This window comes from Rhipicephalus microplus, chromosome 2 (assembly GCF_043290135.1).
Source record: "Rhipicephalus microplus isolate Deutch F79 chromosome 2, USDA_Rmic, whole genome shotgun sequence".
Lineage (NCBI taxonomy): Eukaryota > Metazoa > Arthropoda > Arachnida > Ixodida > Ixodidae > Rhipicephalus > Rhipicephalus microplus.
Genome location: NC_134701.1, coordinates 240,235,768 through 240,259,310, shown reverse-complemented (window position 1 = coordinate 240,259,310; position 23,543 = coordinate 240,235,768).

Below are 23,543 nucleotides of genomic sequence, written 5' to 3'. Positions count from 1 at the left end.
ACATACTATATATAAAAAAGTTTTTGCATATTCTTCATCGTCCTGTAGCAATAGGTGTGCACGTATCCTTTCAGTGGGTTATATTGTACTCTGAAAACCGAAAGGCTGCGCTCCTGGTCTCACAGTGAAAACAAGAGTGATAGCATGGGGGCGTTTACTGAGGCCAACAGGGCACATTTCTTGACGGAAGTTTACCATGTCTCTTTTCGTTACAGGAACATGATCAATCGCATAGTGGAAAAGTTGGTGAATTTGACCTAATGTGAATCGTAGATATGTCATTGCTATAAAAGCGCAGACAAATGTCTTATAAGTGTTTAAACTTCAATAAATATGTCAATCGGCTATTTGAGGAGTGTACTAGATAAAGCTGAACTTCTTAAAGACGTAACCAGAGTACCACGGGAATCAATGCATTCGGCTGCCCAGTACGTGAAGATATCGGTTCTTCAAATATTCGCAGGTTCAAGTAGAATAATGTGACACAAAAGAAACATTCTTGTGTGGTTTAGCATTTACTGGAATCTTTCTGCCATCTTAGTTCTTTTTTTCCCTGGACAATGGCACAGAAGGAATTTGGAAGTTCAAAGTAAACCAATATTCTAAGCGTGAACCTTCAAGCACGTATCAACTGCAACCATGGTGCCATCATGTTTCGTCATCTCTTTGCAAACAAACAAAAAAGAGACAGCAACAGCAACCACAACAACAACAAAAAAGAAAACTGCGACGTTCATGTAAGAGCACAGCGCAGATGTAGAGAGGAACCCGGAGAAGTCACCACCCGGAGAAGATGCTGCGTCGACAAAAGCGGTCCGCAACGTTCACTGTAAGGTTTTCTCAGGGCTTTTTCGTGGTTTCTCTTTTGTTTTCATTTTTTTTTCACTTTCCAGCGCCCTCGAGAAAGACCAAACAATTTCGATTTGAAAGAGACTATAAGGCCGCTTGCACGGGGAGCAGCAATGAATGGCACGGCAAGGGTTGACGATTGATGGTCGCTTTCAGATGGTAAAGAGAAACAATGGGGCATCTCGCAGAGCATGCCACTTCCAGACACGAAACCACCGCTTGTGTAGATGGTGAGTAAATCAAATTTCTTCTATAACTGGTTCTGCTTAACTGAATTTTACCACTAGCAGCCACGGCTTTCTTCCTTTCTTTCTATCTTTCTTTCTCTCTTTCTTTCTTTTTGTCTTTCTTTCTATCTTTCTTTTATTCTATCTTTCTTTCTTTCTTCGTTTCATTCTATCTTTCTTCCTTTTTTCTTTTTTTCTTTCTTTCTTTCTTTGCACTAAAGTGTGGGAGCATAGCGAGGTGCGTCATGCATGTCTCGACGTCTCGTCGCTTGTAAAATGAGATGGCCACTGTTCAATGTTGCGACGGATACTGTTAACAAAGTAGATTAGGCACCATGCGTTAGTGATATCTTCTCTTTTAACGGGGAAGTGATGAAGAGAAGAATAGAAGTGATTATGAAATCGCTACATGTCACGCCCTGCGTTCTGTCTTGATGGAATTTGCGAACATTATTTTCTGTTGACAAATAATCGCAGTTTAAAATTGTTTTTGTGCCCGCTGTGAACACTGCTCCTGGCAGGCGAGATTTCAGCGCTCGTTGCTGTACAGCGGCGAATTAACAACGAAGTTTTTATACGCGCTACCACGCACACGATTCCCGCTTCTGGCAAACTTGTTAAGCCGGATTTAAAAGGGAGGTGCCCAATAGCCTCTGTGTGTAACGCCGCCTCCGTACATTCTCCGGTAATGCGATTGTTACTCTGTTGCTGGCACCACGACAGAATGACAACAACGTGACAAGGAAGCTTTACGTCGATTTGCCGCTCGAAGCAAAACAGCAAGAGGCCCCATTATATAGACCCTGCCCCACCTCTGTTATATCTTTTATATGTTTGTTCGGGCTTGGAATCGGGCACGGGAGTCTACGGTGGTAGTGCATTCGAGGCCCTAATGAGGAGCGTAATGCGTTCAGTAGTTGCACGAGGCAGCAAGACTTGGCGCGATTCTGCGAAAAATCTCGACCAGCCGCGTCCTCTTTACGCGTGGTTCATTCCCCAAACAAATGCCCGCAGTTATTGTTTAACGAAGCACAGTGCCAGCGTCAATTAGAAGCTGCCTGTACACCGACTGAAGTCTTGTGATTGTTTGTTTCGCTATTTTACATTCCTGGTTAGGCTCCCGTAAGGTGTTTCCTGCGTCTGCAAAACCCACGCCTGCACTGCGTGCGCTGTGGTTCGAGGCTGTTGGGAATTAGTGGGAAGAGCGAGAAACCGCATGCGCGTAGATAATGGTCGTAAATTGAGCGAGCTATGAAACAGAGCCGAGCACTTCGGCAGAATAAGCCAGTCACCGATTTACTAACCAGATTAGCCAGTACGCTTTCGCGGCAACTAACACCTAATTAAGGCGGGTGACGGCATTGCAAGCACTGCGGATGGTGCCTCGGGGCGAACATTTTGCAAGGGGTGCATAGGATATTGCTCTTCCTATTCTACAGTCTTCTCTCTTTTTTTATTTCATGTTGTAGGTTTCACGTTAAATTGGACAGGTGGAGGAGGATGAAGAGGAGGACAGGAAAGACAGGGAGAAACCGGACAGTAGGCCTTTGTGTGACTATAGTCCATGGTTAATGCCGGAACGTTTGTTTGCACTATCCCTCTTTCTCCACGCTGTTTGCACTATCCCTCTTTCTCCAGCAAAATGTTGTCGCGTTAAGCATGCGCTGTTAATCATTATACGTAGAAACGCCATGAGATTTTTTCGGCCGTTGAACATGCAGCTTGCAAGAAGGACCGCCCGTAATTAACCTTATCGCAAGCCGCGGATACGATTGGAAAAAGACTAGCTTGCGTTCAGCTCGCGATTTTAATATTGGTTTATATATTCCCGTAAGTGTTATATTGAAGACAGCTGAAAGTTTGGAACCTGATATGTGTGTAGCATCGTTGACCCCACCTTTGTAGTTGTCGATGCTAATTTGTCGTCGCAAAGCCTCCGTGTGCACCTGCTTCACCCTTGGAAAAAGAGACAAAATTCACCCGGTACAATCGCTGCGTTGCTAGCTGAACAGAAAAGTGGGGCTTCAGCGAATGAATGCATAGCAAAACGAAGTTTAGGCAGCTACGCACTTTTGGTGCCAAGCCCAATGGATGTGCGAAGCTGCGCAGCCTTCCTCGTTTCTCTTAGATCATCTTTTTCCCCTCCTGTCTTTCTTATTCTCTATTTCAAAGTTTTGTGTGTTCTCTGTTTATTCATACTTACTTCAATTTTTCTTCTTTTTTTTTCTTTCTGCTTCTCATTTTCTCCGGTTGTTTCAAACTTTGTGCTTTCGCCTGCATTACGCCAATCGTCATCAGCGTGCGACAGCTTGTGACAGCCTTGGTCCTCTTAAGTGTTCCACACTTATATGTTTCTTTAGGCCTGCACAAAAGTTGCATATTGATACACATCTATTTCTCTATAACAAAACAATAAATTGTTGCATAATATTTGCATATGCGCACATATTCTGCCTGAGACTTCTGAGGACCGTCTCAGCAATACAACGGTTACGGTGCTCAGATGGTGACATGAAAGTCATTTTTAGATAGAGGCAAAATGATAAATGCTTCTCTACAATGCGCGATATCAGTGCACATAAAACAAGAAAAACAGATTATTGAAATGTCCGGATCTCTTCGTTACAGCATGCCAAACAGTCATATCGCGGTTTTGGCACGTAAGGGCCGAGATAGGTTTATCACTAGGTACGACACGTTTCCTTTATTTATTAACTTTAAAATCGCGAAGCGATACTGCGCCTATGCTATAGGGCTGAAGTAAAACTGCAATGTCGAAAATCTTAAATGACATGGCTGACTTACGAAGCTTTTTCTCTTTTTAGTTGGATGGATAAAACGGAGTAAAAGTTAATGCAGAGACGGGGAGGTTAACCTGAAGTTGGGAAGGATAATGAGGAGCGAAATAATGAAGAAAGATCAGGAGGAGAAATAAATGAGGAAGAACCGGGAGGTTAGCCAGTTCTCAGACCGGCTGGCTACCCTGTACTGGGGAAGGGGGTAAGGGGGATAAATGATGAGAGAAAAGAGACGTTGTAAAAAAAGGAGAGAGAAGGTCATCAGACGATCCACGACGCTGTTAACAGTCTGTCTCTAAGACCACTTGCCCGCAGAAAGCGCAACAATGCTCTTAATGCCTTGCGTGCAGAGGACGGTCTCGGCCAGTGTCCTAATACCCTTTCTTCCGACAATTGGCGATTGTCTATTCTATCTGAAGCTTTTGACAGTTCTTTTCTTGGCACGCTGAAGCGGGGACACTCGCAGAGAAGATGGGAGAAAGTCTCTGCGCAGCCACAGTTGTCACATGTCGGGCTTCTGGCCATTCCGATTCGAAACGAATAAGCATTCGTAAAGGCCACCCCAATCCACAGACGGCACAAAAGTGTCTCCTCTGCTCTGGTTATTCTTGATGAAAGACGGAGCGGTAGGTGTGGGTCCAAATTATGAAGGCGGACGTTGGTAAATGCCGGTGAATTCCACTGAGCGAGTGTCAGTTCTCGTGCAAGTGATCGAAGCCTTGCAGCGGCGTCCGTTCTTGATGATGGTATAGCTACACAACGGGCATCATCAAGAACAGTTCGGGCTGCTTCATCTGCACGGTCGTTTCCATCAATGCTGCAGTGGCCTGGTATCCATTGATACGCTATGTCATGTTGTTTCTCTATAGCTCGGTGATGAAGCAGTCGTATTTCAGCAATTAGCTGTTCGTTTGGTCCATGACGATATGGCGAGGCAATGCCCTGGAGAGCTGTTTTGGAGTCGGAGAATATTGACCATGTCTGTTGCGGTTCTTCAACTAGGAACTCCAGAGCGGCACGAATGGCGGCGAGTTCTGCCGCCGTGGATGATGTCAGATGCGAGGTCCTGAACTTTATCGTGATGGATTTCTCCGGAATTACCACTGCACCTGTTGAACTTGTTGAAGTGACTGACTCATCCGTGTAAATGTGAATACAGATCAGAGTCTACGACGGCCTTAGGTGCGCAGAGGTCTCTTCATTAGGGGGGGGGGGGGGGGGGGGTCATTGTCGCGTCCCCCTCCAAGTACCTTAATCTATTGGGCAGACTTTGCACCTCCCCCCCCCCACTTCCTATAGTGAATATAGAGGTGGTAGCCCCCCTGCACTGGCCTATGCCCGCGACACTACTAAGCCATGGAAATAGCACTACCTGAGAACTACACGCCAACACTGTCTTGAACAGTCACATTGCGACGTTCCGTCAGTTTTCCTAACGTGCCGGACGAGAAAAACCGGGCATACCGGACTTTGTTCTTTCTTTTTTGTACTTTTGTGTGTCTGGTACATTACTACTAAGTTGCTGGGATAGCCGACTTTAGTGTAGCGTACCTTCCCACAACTTCTCTCTATATAAATAAAGAAATAACTATGAAGAGCGTGTCACTTGTTCAGTGATTCTGTTGTCAAGTTCACTCAGCTTTCGTGCTCTTTTTTGCCTTATTCGGTTCCAGTATGCACTGAATGCGTGCGCTGTATTTACTGTATGCTCCAGCATGGGTTGAAAATGACATTCAAGAGCCGCATTTGTGTCAATGTCACGTGTCATATGTAAAGGGTCTTGTCAGAGAGATCAAAAACGGTTCGAGACCATAACTGTACCACGTACACCACCACCGAAACAGCGCTGCAAACTTATTTAGGGATTAATTGAGGCAACAGCAATTCCCATCTCGAAGTTTTCGAAAATGCTGTAGGCCCGTGTGCTCATATTTAGGTACATGTTGAAGAACCACAGCTGTTCGAAATTTTTGAAGCACCCCCCTACGATGTTTCTCATAATCATAAGGTGGGTTTGGCAAGTTAAACCCAAGCTGTATCAATCAATTATGTCGAAGCTTTGTATGCAAAGTGATTATCGAGTTATAGTTTTTAATGCGAAGTATTCCTGTTCGTACTGCAGCCCCGCCATGATGTTCTAGTGGCTAAGGTAGTCGGCTGCTGACCCGCAGGTCGCGGGATCGAGTCACGGCTGCTGCGGCTGCATTTTCGATGGAGACGAAAATGCTGTAGGCCCGAGTGCTCAGATTTGGGCGATCGTTAAAGAACGACAGGTGGTCGAAATTTCCGGAGCCCTCCAATACGGCGTCTCTCATAAATATATGGTGGTTTTGGGATGTTAAACCCCACGTATGAACCAATAATCTCTTTGTGCCGCAAGCACGTTTGGTATCTATCTATCTATCTATCTATCTATCTATCTATCTATCTATCTATCTATCTATCTATCTATCTATCTATCTATCTATCTATCTATCTATCTATCTATCTATCTATCCATCTATCTATCTATCTATCTATCTATCTATCTATCTATCTATCTATCTATCTATCTATCTATCTATCTATCTATCTATCTATCTATCTATCTAATCTACGTCTGCGTACTCTCGTGATCACCCTCTTTACTTGGGGTACACCAAAGTCAGTAGGGGATGGTAAGATGGTTCGACAAAGACGAAGCGCAGGACACGACAAGTATAATGTCACAATTTCGTCGCGTACGTCGTCAGAACGTTGTCAAACAGTGGCACTTACCCGGGCATGGGCTTTTTCCACTAGTATGCGGTGTATACCCAGGAACGGTGAGAACACACATGGGTAACTTTAACGCTTGAGCGTTAAGTAAAAGCTAACATAGGCAGTCTTGACCAGACGAATGAAAAGAATAAATGTCAGGGTCCCAGCAGGAACCTAATTCTAGCATTCTGCGTGACAGTCAAGTATTCTACCACAGAGCCACGCCAGGTCTCGGAAATACTTTGCAAAATGGACTCTAGTGTTCATGAAACGTCCGTTCCGGTTTACGTACTGGCTATCAAATTTTATAAACATTACATATTTACTTCTATGATACAGCCGTCATGTCAGGTGAACGTAAGTTGTCGTTAGGCGCCATCCGTTGAAGTTCATTTTGTGTAGCAGTGTCGAGGATTAACATCCTCGTGAGCCCCGGTGCAAATTAACACCAGCGCTTCCTATATCTGACCACTTCTGGTGTTGCTAATAATCAAGTTGCAGTTGGCATCGTTACGAAACTGCAAATATCAAACATATGCGGCTGTGTGACGATTGTTATGCGTGAATTTGTACATTAATTAGAGCCACTTCATAACGCCTTGCTCAATAAAAAAAAATAAAGCGCATTCACCTTGGATCCGCATGCTTCACATAACATATATTTTCAAGGTACGTGGGATCTGCCGAAGGAGTTAATATACAAATAAGTGTTGGACATTCTGAAAGGTGTCCTAATGGGGGGACGTCGCAATGCCCATAAGCAGTGTAACCATGAAAACATCACTTTATACTAAATCGACACTGCACGTGCCGCGCCATTTCTACAAATAGGTACCCCGAGTTAAATCGGTTCCAAGAGAAATATAGTTAGGAACAGTGCGCTTCAGGCTACTCAATTGCATTCGTTAATATCGCCCACACCTGTTTACCTTGATTAGGCAAGGCATCTAAGCGCAGTGCGGCTAAATTATACCGGTCACCGTTTATTCTCATCTCTCATCACATCCTCTTATAAGTCTTTGGAAGTTAAAGGGCACGCCGCACTTGTATCTGCTCGCCCCCCTCGCGCGCCACTGTGGCGCTCTCAATGGTAATTCTATACCGCCGTTAATTAATTAGGCTAGCGAGTGAAAACAAATCACAGACCACCTGCAGCGTAGGAAGTGCGTCGCGCTTGCCGCTTAGTGCACACTTACAAGGACTGGCCCCTTCTCCTGCCCCGCTTACCTCAAAGATAGATTAAAGGAAAGACCTAGGTGAAAGCAGTGCGAAGATTGCCACCCGCCTCCCGTCTTTCTCCTCTTCAAGCCAGCATGAACGAACACCACGCGATGCTTTTGCGTATGATGCTAAGGACCCGCCATCGTGTTGCATTTATTCATCTTCCTCTCAGGCACTTACGTCGCCGACTCTTGGTGGTTGTGTTGGTGGTGGGGGTGGTGTTGCAGCAAGTGGGGTTTGCCTGGCCTGCATGGCTGGCAATTGTTCCGCCTGAGCATCTCGTGAATTTGGAAATTGTCACCACGTGTCAGACAGCCCAGTGTCTCGCAAGAAGACCAACAAAATTGGTTGCACGTTCCTCCTAGTCGCCGCGGGTGCTTCAGGAAAAATGACGTCATCAACTGTCCGGTGCCTATGACAGCCTTTTTGCAAGGTGCGGATCATCGCTGCTCTTTGCACATCGAACTGTGGGCAAAGCCAAATGAAATGTTCAATATCCCCGATGTCAGCGCAGAAGGCACAGAACGGGGAAGCGTATCTCCCAGTCTTGAATGACCAGGCCGGGGTGTATGCGGAGCCGGTTCTTATGCGGTACAACAGCGTCGCTTGTTCACGAGAAAGTCCATGAATTACACATGCTTGGTGTGGAAAGTTGTAGATCGCCTTTAAATGATTGCGTATCACATCTTTGTTGTTCTGGTAAGTCTTGGGAGTTCTTACTTTTGGAACAGATGTACGTGCTTCACATGCAAGGGCATCAGCCATTTCATTGCCTTCAATGCCAACGTGGGATGGGATTCACTAGAACTTTATATTGAAACTCTTGCCATTTAGGTGTTTAATTAGTGCCAGAGATTGCCTGGTGAACTTTTCTTGGGGTAGGCCACGATGCAGTCTTTGTAGCGCCGATTTGGAGTCCGTCAGCACTACAACATCTCGTGCAGAAAAGGATCGCAATTTTCGCAAAGCTGCCGTGATTGCAGCGCTTTCTACCATTGTGGACGAAACCACGCGATCCAGGCGGCCCGACCATGACACGCAAAGGCAGGGTGTGCAGAAAGCCACTACGCAGCTATCCGTTTGTGTGCACACTGATCCGTCGGTGTACGCTTGTAGGTGGCCGCGGTACATGGTGCTCAAGTGGTCGAGCGCAAGAAATTTTGCATCCGCGGCTGGAATGGTGCGCTTCGCTGGTAGCTTGGGTACGTTGAAGTTACACGCAACATCCAAAAAAGACTATGGCGGGTCCATAGGGCGCTGTTTAGGAAGTTTCAAGCCTAATTATCGAAATGTGTTCAGTTCCGCGTTAAAATGTGAGCCAGTTCTTGCTGCTCGCCGACTCCTCTTACTCAGTATTCATTTCTTATCTTGCTCTCTCGTTCAGGTTCAACTCAGTCTGCATCATCGTCGTTAGTAAAAAACGTTTGACCCCAGAGCTAGTCATTACGAAGCACCCTCCGCTGCTGAAGGCTTCACTGAAGAGTCAGCAAATAACTTCAGTGGATGAATGTGCAACGGAACGATGTATTTATGCTCACGATCTAGATCTTCTGGACTCTTTTCAATCTATTGCTCGATCGCTGTGCGGTGCTTTACAGGAGGACCAGCGTATTCACCAGAAAGGTCCAGCACGCTTATTGATCAGGGTTGATGCCAGCTGGTAGAGCGACAGCTTAATTTGACTAAGCTGTTAGTTAGACGGGAACACCATCCCAATTTGCGGTGCGCATGATATTGTAGTTAGGGTCTTAGAGAAGTGCAGTGGTTTCGAACGCGATCCTTAAGGTTTCTACGACGAGCTTTATTTACTGAAGAAGGTTACGCTTCGTGCTGGAGGAACCAAGAGACCATCTCAGGGCCATAATGTGGTGAAGTCTGAACACTCAAAGAAGTCAGCAATATTTTCGGTAGTTGAAGAGAACCACAGTACGTTCACCACAGTGACAGAGATGCATCTAAAACACGTTCGACGTTGCTAATTAGGCATCAGGACATACCTCGGTGTTCGACGTACCGCTAGCGCCATGCGGTTTCCATCATTCGATAGGGAGCTTGCATGAACGGCGGCGACGCTATAAACTTTGGGTAGGCACTGGGCAGTCTTTTTTTTTTTGTCAGAGGCGGTCAGAGAGTGCAGTCATGTTTGCGAGCTTGCAGGTGTGTTCGAGTGAGAGCGTGGCACAAATTTAACTCCGAGGAATGTTGTGCACGTTGTCAGCGTCACTGGAAGACTACGCTGCAACGCTGTGCCAAAAATACCTCGAGCGGTACGAAGAAGAGACGAGAACTTGCTGAGTGGAGCCATTTACGTTTCGAACGGGCGACTACACAGTCACCCGCATCTAAGTGACGTGGGCTCGTGGACGCACGTCGACAGCTCTGATATTCACGAATTTCGCGTTACGAGGACGAGTTTGATTACCCGGGAGAAGTTGAAGCCGAGAAAGACGCCTTCGAGGGCCACAACGTCGTGACGAGTGGTTGTGTGTGGGAGCCTTGGGTGAAGAAAGTCAGCACCAACACCGTGATCGTCGTCACTGAAGTAAGACGCGCAAATCATTGTTTTTTTTCCGTAGATGATAATGTTGGTTTCTGTCCGATGTTAACCACTCCCAGTGCGTTAACAAGCCCCCGTCGACGTCTTGTTCATGGGCAAGAGGTATGGCGAGGTCTTTGCCGCGCACTGCACACGCATGGTCGGGAATGGCGAAACCTGCTTGGCTCTCACTGCGTTGTATTTCTACGTGGCGTGCGGCGTAAGTGCACGAGAAGAGCACTCCTCAGCTTAACAAGTCTTACTTGAGTGACGACGATCATGGTGTCGGCGGCGACTTTCTTCACACACGGCTCCCACACCCAGCCACTTGTCACAAAGTTGTGGTCCCCCAAAGCATTTCTCGACTCCAACTGCTTCCGCGTAATTAACCTCGTTCTCAGAACAAGAAATTTGTGACCGTCGGAGCTGTCAACGCGCGGCCACAGGTACAAGTCACTTACACAGTCGCCCGCACGAAGTGTGAATGGATCCACTCAACGGATTCTCGCCCCTTCTTCGCACCACTCAAGGTCTTTTTGGTACAGCGTTGCAGTGTAGTCCACCAGTGACGCTGACATTGTGCGCGACACTCCTTGGAGTTAAATTTGCGTTGCACTCGCACTCGATCACGCCTGCAAGCTACGCCAACGCTCGCAAATGTGAATGCGCTGCTGAACCCTCCGACCGCCTCTAACAAAAAAAAAATGGCTTTACCCAGAGTGCATAGCGTCGCCACCGATCGTGCAAGCTCCCTAATCTGAGTGACAGCTTCAGTGTGAGGCTGAATGAGATTCATGTGTACGAGTTGGTATAAGATAGCGAAGAATAAAATGCCCCCAGCTCCCCGAAGGGAGTTGTAAGGAAATGCGAATGCTGCGCCGAGAGAGTTTACCATGGCCGTAAGACATTCGCCTTCATCGACTTCAGCCATCGCCTTGAGAGGCGCCCAGCCAGCGAAAAGCAGAGAGTGAGACGTGCGCTTCACTCCTTCGGATGGGAAAGCGGGGGAAGGAAGAGAAAGAGCAAACAGTGAGAGAAGGAGCAACGAAGCAGTGCAGTTGTCATTGTGCCTGACGGCCATAATGGCAGTGCCTTATCAACACAAATGCTACACAAGCGCTGACAGCACAAAGGCGCGTTTCAAGCGCACTGCATTGAGGTGGTGGCAACTCACGTTCATGTGAAGGAGGCGGGGCTCCGGTTGCTAGGGAAGCGCACCCCCGCAGCTGTTGCTTTGGGAGAGGGCGGTGGACGGATCCCGATGGGCGCCTGACATATGCCGAATAAGAAATGCATTCGCAATAAAAAAACATGACTCAAGAAACACGATGAGAATAACGAAACACAACAGGCGCAACCGTCTATAGTCCCCACGCATTTTTTTTTTGCACAGTGTTGTTCTTTATGAGATTGCATGTTGTGTTTCGTAGCTTTTCATGATAGTAAGTGATACGCACCAAATAAGAGCTCGATGAAACAATTTGGTATGTAACAATGTCATGATTCCTTGCTTTCGAATTACATGATGAAATGCCAAGTTTTGATTTTCCGGTCAATGTGCAATAGAAGTTTCTGCATTGGCACCCACAGAACCCAAAGTTCACGTATTACGATGAGAAATAGAAGGCACCTTAACGGACAAATCTAATAATAGACAGATTTAGTTGCGCGCTCGTAGCAGTCGTACGGACGCAGCCTGCTAGCAATTTTCAATAACAAGCCGCGCCCGTATGGCTGCTGTGGACGTGAAACTAAACCTGTCTTTTAATACATGCTTTTAAACAGCAAAAATTTGCTAAATAACGAGCAATCCATGACGTAGAAGGCACTTTTTTATGTATACTCCTCCATCGAAGGAACGCATACAGACTTTATAGAAATTATCTACGAAACCCGACTATTTTCGTTCTTAGAATTCACGTTCCCCGTATCGCAACGTCGTCGAAATGGGAAGGAAGGAAGGAAGCAACAAAAAGGGAGAAGGCAGGGAGGTTAACCAGAAAGACATCCGGTTGGCTACCCTACACTGGGGGATTAGGGAAGGGGACAAGAACGACGAGAAAGAGAGAAGAGAGGGAAAAGAAAAGAAAAAAAGGGTGGGGGAGAGACTGACAGTAATTTCACTGCAGCGTGTAGAACTCTACCGCATGTCAGAGGCGTTCACACAAGCCTGTCTTTCTCAGGAAACACAGCAGGGCTTTCACTGCCTTGTGGGCTGTCGAGGCATGTGTACGTTGCTGTAATAGCACCTGCACAGAAAGAGGCCGATCATCAAGTCGCCGCATTGCGTTGGCAAGTACTTGTCTCTCTGAGGCAAATCGAGGACAATGACACAGCAGGTGTTCGATATTTTCGTCGGTGCCGCAAACATCGCACGCCGCACTGTCAGTAATTCTGATTAACGTGGTATAAGCTTTCGTGAAAGCAACTCCCAGCCAAAGGCGATAGAGAAGCGAAGCTTCACGTCGATGTAGGCCGGGTGGAGGCCGGAGTTGTAGTGTAGGGTCGAGTTCGTGCAGTCGTGTACGTCGTATGCTTGGTGTGTTCCACTCAGTCAGTGTGAGACTGCGGGCCAGTTGACGAATCTGCCTCGCCGCATCCGCTCTTGAAAGCGGTATCGGAACGCTGTTCGCTTCTTTATGTGACGTGCGAGCAGCATGATCTGCAGAATCATTGCCGCCTATACCACTATGCCCAGGTAACCACTGAAAGACGATGTCATGGCCTTTTTGTATTAACAGGTGGTGAAGTTTCACGGTTTGGTAGATCAACTGGTCGTGGCATCCGCGTCGGAGAACTGATATCAGGCACTGTAACGCTGGTTTTGAGTCAGAAAACACAGCCCATTTACCTGGTCTTTCTTCTGAATTGATGTGTTCTAGTGCATTGCGCAGAGCCTCGAGTTCTGCCGTCGTTGAACTTGTCACATGTGAAGTCTTAAAACACCGAGTTATCCCTTGTGATGGTATAACCACTGCTCCACCTGAACTAGACGGCGTAGTAGAGCCATCCGTGTAAATGTGCACGTGGTTACTGTAGTTTTGTTCCAGTAGGAGTAGACTCAGTTGTTTCAAAGCATGTGTCGGTAAGTCCGATTTTCTCCTAATTCCTGGAATCATTAAGGGAACTCGCGGCCGGCTCAAGCTCCAAGGAGGAAGCAGTGGCTTTGATGCAGGTGCGTATGTCTCAGAAAACGATGAACGATGCTTGTAGACAATAGTGCCGGATGTCGTGCGGGGCCTTTCAGCAGCTAGGCTCGCCAGGTGGTGAGAAGGGGTCCTGGCATAATGCCTGAGGTGCATGCGCATTGTCTCGGTAATAATATGCGTCTTTATCGAGTGATCTTGAGCGATGGCAATGGTTTCAGCCGTCGAAGCACTGCGGGGTAATCCAAGGCATATCTTTAGTGCTTGGGCTTGAATGCTCTGAATTGCGCGCAGGTTGGTCTTGCCGGTGTTAGATATTGCAGGTAAGCTGTACCGTAAGAATCCGATAAACAGCACTCTGTACAGTTGTAGCATGGATGGTATGGGCACTCCCCAATTCTTTCCTGCAAGGAATTTGTATAGAAGGTTTCACCAGCTCCAAGTCCTCAAGAGGCCTCAAGTACACCGATTGGTGGAAATTCAAAATATTAATGGAAGACTTCTGCACCGACGGCTCATCATATAACCTAGAGGACTCGATAAAGGATGTCCTGCAGAATACCACGCATACACATTTGACTAGTCACAAGCGCACCGATTTCGACATCGAGCTTGGGAAACTTCGCGCAGTACGCCGTCGTGCAGAACGAAGGTACCGACGGACAAAGTGCATGGATGATTTGAGGCTGGCTAGACGCATTCAAAAGAAAATGCAGCGGCACATGGATAAACTGGCTAGGCGACGCTGGACATCCTTTTGTGAGTCGTTGGATCCACGAAAGCCCCTATCACTGATATGGCGAACTGTGCGGGGTCTTAGCACAACCTTGGGTCAGCGACACCCGTTTACATCTCTGGCACTTCACCTTCGATGCAGAGAGATTGACGTCGCAAAATCTTTCTGTAGAAGAATTGCCGGTGATTCCAATTTCACAGTATCAAGAACGGGAACATTTGACAACCCACCGCCCTCACGTGATCCCCGTATGGAATGCCAGTTTTCTATGGATGAGCTAGAGGCGGCACTGGCTCTGTGCAGACGTTCTTCAGCACCCGGACCTGATGGCATTACCTATCGTGCCCTTTGTAATCTTGGAGACGAAGCTCGAAAGGCACTCTTACGCCTATACAACGACTCCTGACAGACTGGTACGGTTCCCCAGGCATGAAAATCAAGTCGCCTCATTCCACTTCTAAAGGCTGGTAAATCTCCTTTGGATATTGCCTCATACCCTCCTATCGCACTTGCCAGTTGTGTGGGAAAAACGATGGAACGAATGATTCTAACACGAATGGAGTGGTATTTAAAGCACTACGAAATCTATCCAGTATCCATGACTGGATTCAGGCGCGGCCATTCGTCAATCGACAACGTTGTTGATCTGGTGACATATGTTCAACACCAGAAAGCCTATTAGAGACTGTGCGCCGCCCTGTTTCTAGACGTTAAGGGGGCTTACGACAATGTCACCCATGAAGCCATCCTTAGTGCTTTGGAAACAGTAGGTCTTGGGGGCAAGATATATATGTGGGTGTACAGCTACTTACAGCTGAGATCATTTTACGTGATGACAGCGAATGGCCCAACACCTGATTATTACAGCAGCCGAGGAGTTCCTCAGGGAGGAGTGCTAAGCCCTACCCTTTTCAACCTAACTCTCATTGGTCTAGTCGAGCTGCTACCTAGCACTGTAGAACTTTCTGTCTATGCTGATGACATCTGCATTTGGACATCAGGTGTGACAAGGCCTCAGCTTCGCGCCCGCCTTCAGAAGGCTGCTACAACGACGTCATGCTATCTTCGTAAACAAGGCCTCAAGGTGTCCTGCGGAAAATGTGCAGTGGTAGCGTTCACGCGGAAACCAATGTCTGCTTACAGTATATCGATTAATGAAGAATACATATCGTTCAGCAGAAGCCACAGGTTCTTGGGAGTCATAATAGATAGAAACCTGTCGTGGACTCCACACGTGAACTATGTGAAGAAGCGGCTGATCGCAACATGCCACATGTTCAAATTCCTTGCAGGTCGTTGAAATCATTTGTGGATCTCCTCTTGGGACTCTAACAAGCAACAAGAGAACGTGTCTGCTAGGCCTAACTAGTTATTCGCAAAAAAAATAATAAATTGCGATTCAAGCGTATCTGAAGAGGGGGGGGGGGCGTAGGCAGCTGACAGTGAAAGCCAAAAATGTGTTACGCACACGCGTGCTGACTCCGACAGATGGCACCAGCTACAGTGAAGACGACTCCAGGGGTTCCGTTTGGGGAAACAGCTCGTGCCGGAAGATTAAAAACCTGCCTCCAACTTTGTCGCGACGAGGCGAGGGGGAAGAGGTGCATAGCAGGAGTTGGTTGACGACTGCAAGGCCAAGCACGAATAGCATAAGTGGGCCTCCCAAGTTAAGCTGTCCTTGAACGGATCCATTCAACTGTCAAGCCCGGATCTCCCTCCGACCCGCTTCGCTAGGCCGCCACACACTCTCTCTACGGAACGCACAAATGGCAAAACACGCGAAAGTAGAGCAGCGTTTTGTATTCCGATCCATTCCATGTGACCCCCAGAGGTCTTTTGGGAAAGCCATGGCTTGGCATTTTTCGTGGTGCGTCAGACAAGGAGGGGGCTCTTAAAAGCTCTGAGCTCTCAGCCCGATACTCGGCAGTCCAGGAGGCCTGCGGACGGGCGGAGGGCCACGGTCTTCCAGTCCCGGTGTGGACGCGGCCAGCAACTGTGGCGAACCCCTGTTAGGGAGGTGTCTCACCAGTTCTCTAGGACCAAATAAAGTTTATTTCACTTCACTGGAAGCTACCTCTCTCCGCGCGAGGTTCTGTCGCATGCAGCTTGATGCTAGTCTTCTATTCGCGAAACGGTGCCATGTAAATGTATTTCTAGAAGTTAATTCAAGCTTGAATTCACACACGACACAATCACTCACACACGCACACACCCAGGCATCAAACATATTCGAGTGCGAACACACGACACAATCACTCACACACGCACACACCCAGGCATCGAACACATTCTAGCGCGAACACACTACACCATCACTCACGCTCGCACACACCCAGGCATCAAACAAACACAGTGTGTGTTCGATGCCTGGGTGTGGGCGTGTGTGAGTGATTGTGTCGTGTGTTCGCGCTCGAATCAACTTTTAGAAATGTTGTACCAACTAGCCCAAGAACAAGTTCTTTTACATGTAAATGTATTTGGCCTGCGTGGCTCGGGCATTTTCGCGAAATCGGCCACCGCGCGTGGGTTGGCAAGTCGATGCCCACGTGGCTTTTGAAGACTATCGCTTTTCATAAAAGATGATTGGCCGTGGCGAGCAGAATAATAACGAGGGCTAAAGAGACTGACGAATCAGAGACAAGGATAAAAAAGGACAACTAATTTGTTGCTTACTATTAGGTATCCTGCTTACCAGCACAATATATGTCGTCTTCAATTCCTCCAGTCCAAAGCGCTGCTTTATTCTTCTTCACAATGCACTAAATAGTCAAGCACGCTACTGCTTAGCAACTTGTCAACAGAGCCACTCGAATCTCCGTTCACAAATCAGTTCTGGTAATAAAATAGGATGCATCCTTAGCACATGGTAATGCTCAGGACCAACTATACACCGATGTGCAACGTACAACGTGGTCCACCTCAGACTGTGGGTTGCTGCGGCTTTTTTAGCTGAGCATATATCTTAATATTTAAGCAGACAATGTCATATGTCGTTTCATTACCTCGCGAAAAGTTCGATAACTCTCTGTTGCTTAGTAAACAATCGCCACTTGTAACAGTGAAATCCGCCTGGTCCATCTCTGTCAGTGAAGCTTATCCCGCTATTCTCAATAAAGAATTCAGATCCCGATGACTTTAGCCCCAAGTAAACATGTAGCACACATTCCGATCTCCCAACGTGTTTAATCAATCTACCTCAGTGTACTTTTTATATAAGTAGAGCATTGTGCATTGATATGTAACGTTCGAGCATTTGTTTTTAAAGTACCCAACTACGAGTCTTCGTTGCGTGCTGTTGATCAGGTCTCAACAGCTTGGTCCCACAGAAACGTCATTCAGTGTAACCACATTGCTTTTTCTTCATCTGTCTCCCACTCATTCACCCGCCGATTCCCTTCATCGTGTGTAGAGTAGCAAACTGTACACAGTATAGCTGAACTCTTCACTTTTCCTGTGCATCTTTTCTCTGCCGCATGTAGCGTGAGGTTATCTTTCACGAACGCCTTTGACTGCCGCATCGGATGGGCAGACAGTGTGGCAAATGAACATTGCGGCACTGATGAAACCATTGAACAAGTTTCATGCGAATGCCCTTAATACAGCTCTCAGAGGCAGTTCCTAGAAGCACTGATTGCGTGACTGGACAGCCAGCCGCTTTCTGAGAAGTCAATCTTGGAACGCCGGAACGACCGAGCTTCACGCGTGAAAGCGACGAAAGCGCTATTGAAGTTCCTGCGAATGACCTGCCTGTTTGAACGATTGTGACACTCATGTTTGTCCGCGTGCGTATTCCTACATCCACGCCTCCTTCTCTCCTTCCTCTTTTCCCTTCTTTTCTATCTCCTCTATCCCAGTGCATGATACCAAGTCAGATATTTGTTTTCAGGTTATCTTCCCTATCTCTCCCTATCTTTGGGCACCCTTTTTCATCTGAATGTTGCATCATATTCCAGGACAGACGACATTAAAGTCAATACGAGGCCCACATAGCTGCCCTGCAAGGTTCTTCCGCTGCAGAACTCGACCCTCGAACGCAAGTATGGACACGTCATTGTAGCTTAGCGGGTAACGTGCCGCGCTGTCAAGCTCGCGAACGCGGCTTCCAATTTCTCAGCTGGTGGCCACATTTCTAGGAGAACGAAATGCTGGTACACCATGTGCTTGTATTTTCAGTGACCTTAAGAAAACCCAGTTTGTCAAAATAATTCTGGAATCCTACCTTGCTGCCCCCCATTCCCCCACCCGACGGGCTGTCTCATAATCATATCGTTATTCTGACTCCAAAAGGAGGGACGACGACGAAGTGCCATTGTGGCAGAATGTCAAATGTCTGAGTTCTATGGATTTTTGTGAATAATTTTCATTTCGCCTGTCAAGCGCGGTCTCCTGCTGGTGTGCCATGGAGGTAGAGTACTATGGAAGACTACCGGATACTGGAATGACTACGGTTGTTGCTTCCAAGAAGTGCTGCAGCTCCAAGAGTGGCACTGACAGCGATGACACCGAATCCTACTTCGTCAGCATTGAAGAATCAGGGCACGACATCTACGATCTTGTGAGAAACCACAAGGGAACGAGGCAATTTCTGAGCACGTCACCCGATTCGAGTGAGCCAATGAAGCGATCTTCATGGAATACCGAGGTATTAACCATCTTTTTCATGCCGATTCTCGCCAATGGCAATATGAGACGCATTAACCGGCAAGCCATGTCTGTACAGCTACAGGCACTGGTGCCGAACAAATTAAAAGAAGTCAGAGTGAATAGCCGCAAGAACATCTTATAGCAATTGACGTCAATCATGTGACTGCGCTTGACAGATTGCGTGAAGTTACGGAACCTAATGGGAAGAAAATCTGCTCTTGTACAGCGCTGGGCAAAGAAGTGAGCACAGGGGTGACATATGATGCTGCCGAAGCCATTCCCATCTCGGACCTACCAGTCTTGACTAAGCCGGCTTCGGAAGATGCCATTATTACAAGGATATGTCGTATCGGAACATCATGATGCGTAAGATTTACATTTAAGGGCGAATCACTTTCATCACACATAAAAGTCGACCACTTACTACACGCAGGTTACACTTTTGTACCGAAGCCACTTCAGTGCTAGTAGTGCACGAAGTTAGGTCACTTGAGTGGTAGGTGCACGAACTCTACCATCTGTTCCCGGTGAACTGGGCACCAGAACAAGGACACGTGCCAGGCCACGATAATGATGTTCCCTTTCGAAGGATTGTCCTTTTATTCGAAGAGATGTAACAATACTGAAGAAAAGAGTTAAAGAAAAAGGCGCATTCATTACGCGACGACGGTCCCGTCACCGGCGCTGCAAGAAAGCCTCTAAAACCTCGTCGGCTCGCGAAGCACGCCCGAAACCACCTCCCCATCTCCTACTCAGGTCAAGCGTTGTCGATTTTAAGAACATAGGCGCCTCTGCTGGCAGTGGAGCAGACGCTTCATTCTTACTACCCAGTACGAACGCAACCGTCTTAAAGGACAACGATGCATCTACCAGCAATGAAGGTGACGCTTGGCCCGAACTGCCATAGATACATGCGCCTAATGAGAGGCGTCAGACTTCGACAGTGAGGGACACTTCTACGGTACCTCATAACTTGACGGACGAAGGACAAGTTATCAGCATGGGCAGCACCCTGGTCAGTCCTATGCGCGTGCTGCTGAGCAAGATGCAGACACGGATAGCTGGACGCGTGTTGCAACTTCTTGCCACCATCACTCCCATTCTCGCAAGCCTTCAGAAGTTTGCTGCTTTAGAACGCAAGCGGCACCGTCATGGCTTCATCATCGGCAAAACTTTGGGTGCATGGGACCGCGAATACAAGTTAGGTAATGCAACGAATGTGCTCATTTCGTTAAAACATGGGTGTGACTGATCGTCTGTGTTGTCAAGTACATAACTGACGGTTTGTCGACAGCGGGAGTGACTTTTCTTTCCGTCTCTCTTTCTAACTTTTACTTCCCTTACCCCCTCCCCAGTGCAAGGTAGCTTACCAAGCTCAGCCATGGTTAAGTTCTTTGTCTTTTCTTCATCCTTATTCTCTCTCTCTCTGACTCCTGAAACTGCAGAAATCAATTACCTACATAGTCGATTGTAAACACATGTGACGCAACGCATATATGCATATGTCACTCCTCTATCTCGTGACGTTACATTTCAATAATAATAATACGCGTGTCAGGCCACACTACAGAAGTGCTCAAATAGCAATTGGCCACATGATGCCTCTACGAAGGATTGTCCTTCTATACGAAGGAAGCTAACAGTACTGAAAAAACGTAATAGAGATGAGATCTCACTAATAATATTGTGATACACAGCACCTCCACCAAATATGTTACGGAAGAGAGACGCCGTATCGACGAGGCTGTGGATGAAATATACTTCGACCAGCAGCAGCAGCGGCGTGACCGGTAGACCAGACACCGAGCGGACACCACCCTTCGTCTTCCTCGTCAGGCACACACGCGCGTCGCCCCCTAGAATCTCAATTTGCACGCATGTAGCAATATCAATAATAGCAATAACAGTTTACCATAATGAAGAAGTTACCGGAGTGTTTTGGAGGAAACAAAGTTTGCTTACTAATGCGCGCTTCAATGTACAGTGATAGGTGCGAATAGCACTATAATATAACTTTTAACTCTAACAAAATACATTATGTGAAAAATAAAACCAAAAACTTGCTACGCCAGCACTCCTATAAGTACTAGCACAATCTCAAAACAAACAGAAAAATGCAGTACTTAAAACCAATAAAAAATTCTGAAAGCTAAAACAAAAATTGAACAAAGAATTTCGTTCACAGTTAGGGAATGCTTCTTTTTCGTTGACGCGACGTCGGGATCTATCAAGGCTAGAAGAGCAGCCGGCTGGGTCTGCCACCATCGCGGACCCTTCACAGATGCTGCATGAATAAATTAGCCGATGCCAGGGAGACATTTTCTGGCACTACTCACGTATACACACTGCAGGGAGGGCATCAACCCTGCACTTCGTGACCTCTCGTCAGCCGAGGCTCTCCCTCGATGTCGTCCCGATCATCCCGTTTCTCGCGCATGACTTCCCGCCGCCGCAGCAGCAGTTTTATTTTTTTCTTTTCGTCGACCATATACCACATGTATTCGAATACTAGCAGACTTTCGTTGTACAAACGGAAGGCTGCCACACACTTGTCGGCCGGTGCGCAATAGCTGATCGCGTGGGAAACGTAATCGGAGAAACGTTAGTTGTTCTGGTAACTAGCCACGCCCGATAGTCTTCCGTGATTGCTTGAACAAACTTCAAAGTTTGACATGAGGCTGTGTTGAACAAGTGAAATAATTTCATACAGAAGGGTAAAAATGGTTCCCCGGTATTGACCGATTGATTAATTTATTGATAACTATTACCAAAACCAACATACAATTATGAGGAACGCCGCAACAGAGAGCTCCATAAATTTTGACTACCTCGAGCTATTGAACATACCCTTAAATGTACTCGGGTCATTGGCACTTCACCCTATGGAAATGGGGGCGCGCAACAAGGATGCGACCACGCCCCCTTCAAGTCGGCAGTGAACGCTGATTCTTAGTTGCACATTAGACCACCACAGGGGTTGCGTGTGTCAGTGAGTGAGTGAGTGAATGAGTGAATGAGTGAATCAGTCAGTAAAGTATAGGCAACAGGCGTATCACAGTCACTACTTCTACATAACGTTACTCAGTTGTATGAAGTGAACAATGACGTGATGTGGATTGCAGCTATTACGCATTTCGCAGAACTTTATAGCTTTTGAGTGCCAAGTATTTATGACTACTGTTACATTTTTTGTCGAAAAACTGGAAGGTTGTAAAAAAATGTATAGTCATGTCTTGCCTTAAGTTTGTGCTTACCAAGTCGGGTGAACCTATAAATATGCATAAGTCATAGCTTGAACATACAGCTTACGCACCTATTTTAGACATAAGTTATCCTTAAATGGTAGTGCCACTTTCGCCGAACGTTTAGAAAAGTCCGTTAATTCAAGTCCGCGTATGACTGCTGAAAGCAATGAAAAACAAAAAAAAACGTATCGTTGGTCTACCGTTTGCTACCACATCTCACAGCCTAAAGAAAGTAGAAAGTAGTTGCGGCGTTTATGTTGCTTTTATAACTTCAAATGAACTATGTAAGATTTGCGCACATGTGCATAGAAAGAATAGGCGAGCAAAGGACGAAAAGCGGAAGGTATTTGTTTCGTAAAACACGCGTAGAAATTCACTGATTTCCGCCTTTCATTTGTGACCGCTTCTACGTAGAACCGACGGGTCAATGCATTGACGAGAGATTATTGGAACATAAGAGATCACTCACGGCAGACTCACAATGTCGGGGGTGTAAGGGCATGCTAAAACTCCATGAATGCACAGTTTTGTACGGCCATAGAAATGAAGAAATGCGTATAATGATTGATGCATGACATATTGATGAAATAGCGGTGGCGCTTACTCAATTAAGCCAACCGTCGATTAAATCACATAAAAATGAAATCAAATGGCTTTACAGTTTATATTTCACGTAGACCTCCACGCGTGCCGGATTAATTAGTTCACCTGTTGCATGAGCATGCCCGATGTAAGTTTCCGTGCCTTCTTTTCCCGATGTGGTCCGTCTGTTCACTTGTAAGTTGGCGTCCGGGGTGTTGTAACATTTTTCGTGTGTCCGTCTTTCCACGCCTGTCTTTTTAGAACAAATTATTTGGAAAGTTTGACACAGAGTGTCGCCAAGTAAACGCTTATACGCATTCAATCACGTAAGTTTTAACGTATACTATAGCTCCCTCAGAACTATACTATACACAGGTGTTTTGGATGCGGACCTCGTTATCCACAAGACTATATGGTAAAGCAACATCGTACCTAAATATCATCAAACCAAACAAAGACGAGTGATAATGAGCGGAACACTTTTAATTACCTAAACAATTTTACGTCTGAATTCTTCAATCCTGTAGTCAGTAAAGGTCGCTTTACTGTTTCCCTATCTCCATGAATCACCACTCCGACCGTTCCGTGACCTAAAAAAAGTGCATCCACACATGCGACCATACATCGCCTGATGGTAGAAAGTTAGCACCGTTTGCACTGCATGTAACCACTCAACGATTTCACCACGCACGAAAGCATAAGCCCAATCAGCAACATAGTCTGTAGCTAGTTGGTAATATGTCGGTACTCGATGAGAGTACCCACGCACTACCGAGTGCCTTGTCGGGCTTACCCGGTGGAGATGGCAATAGAACAGTAC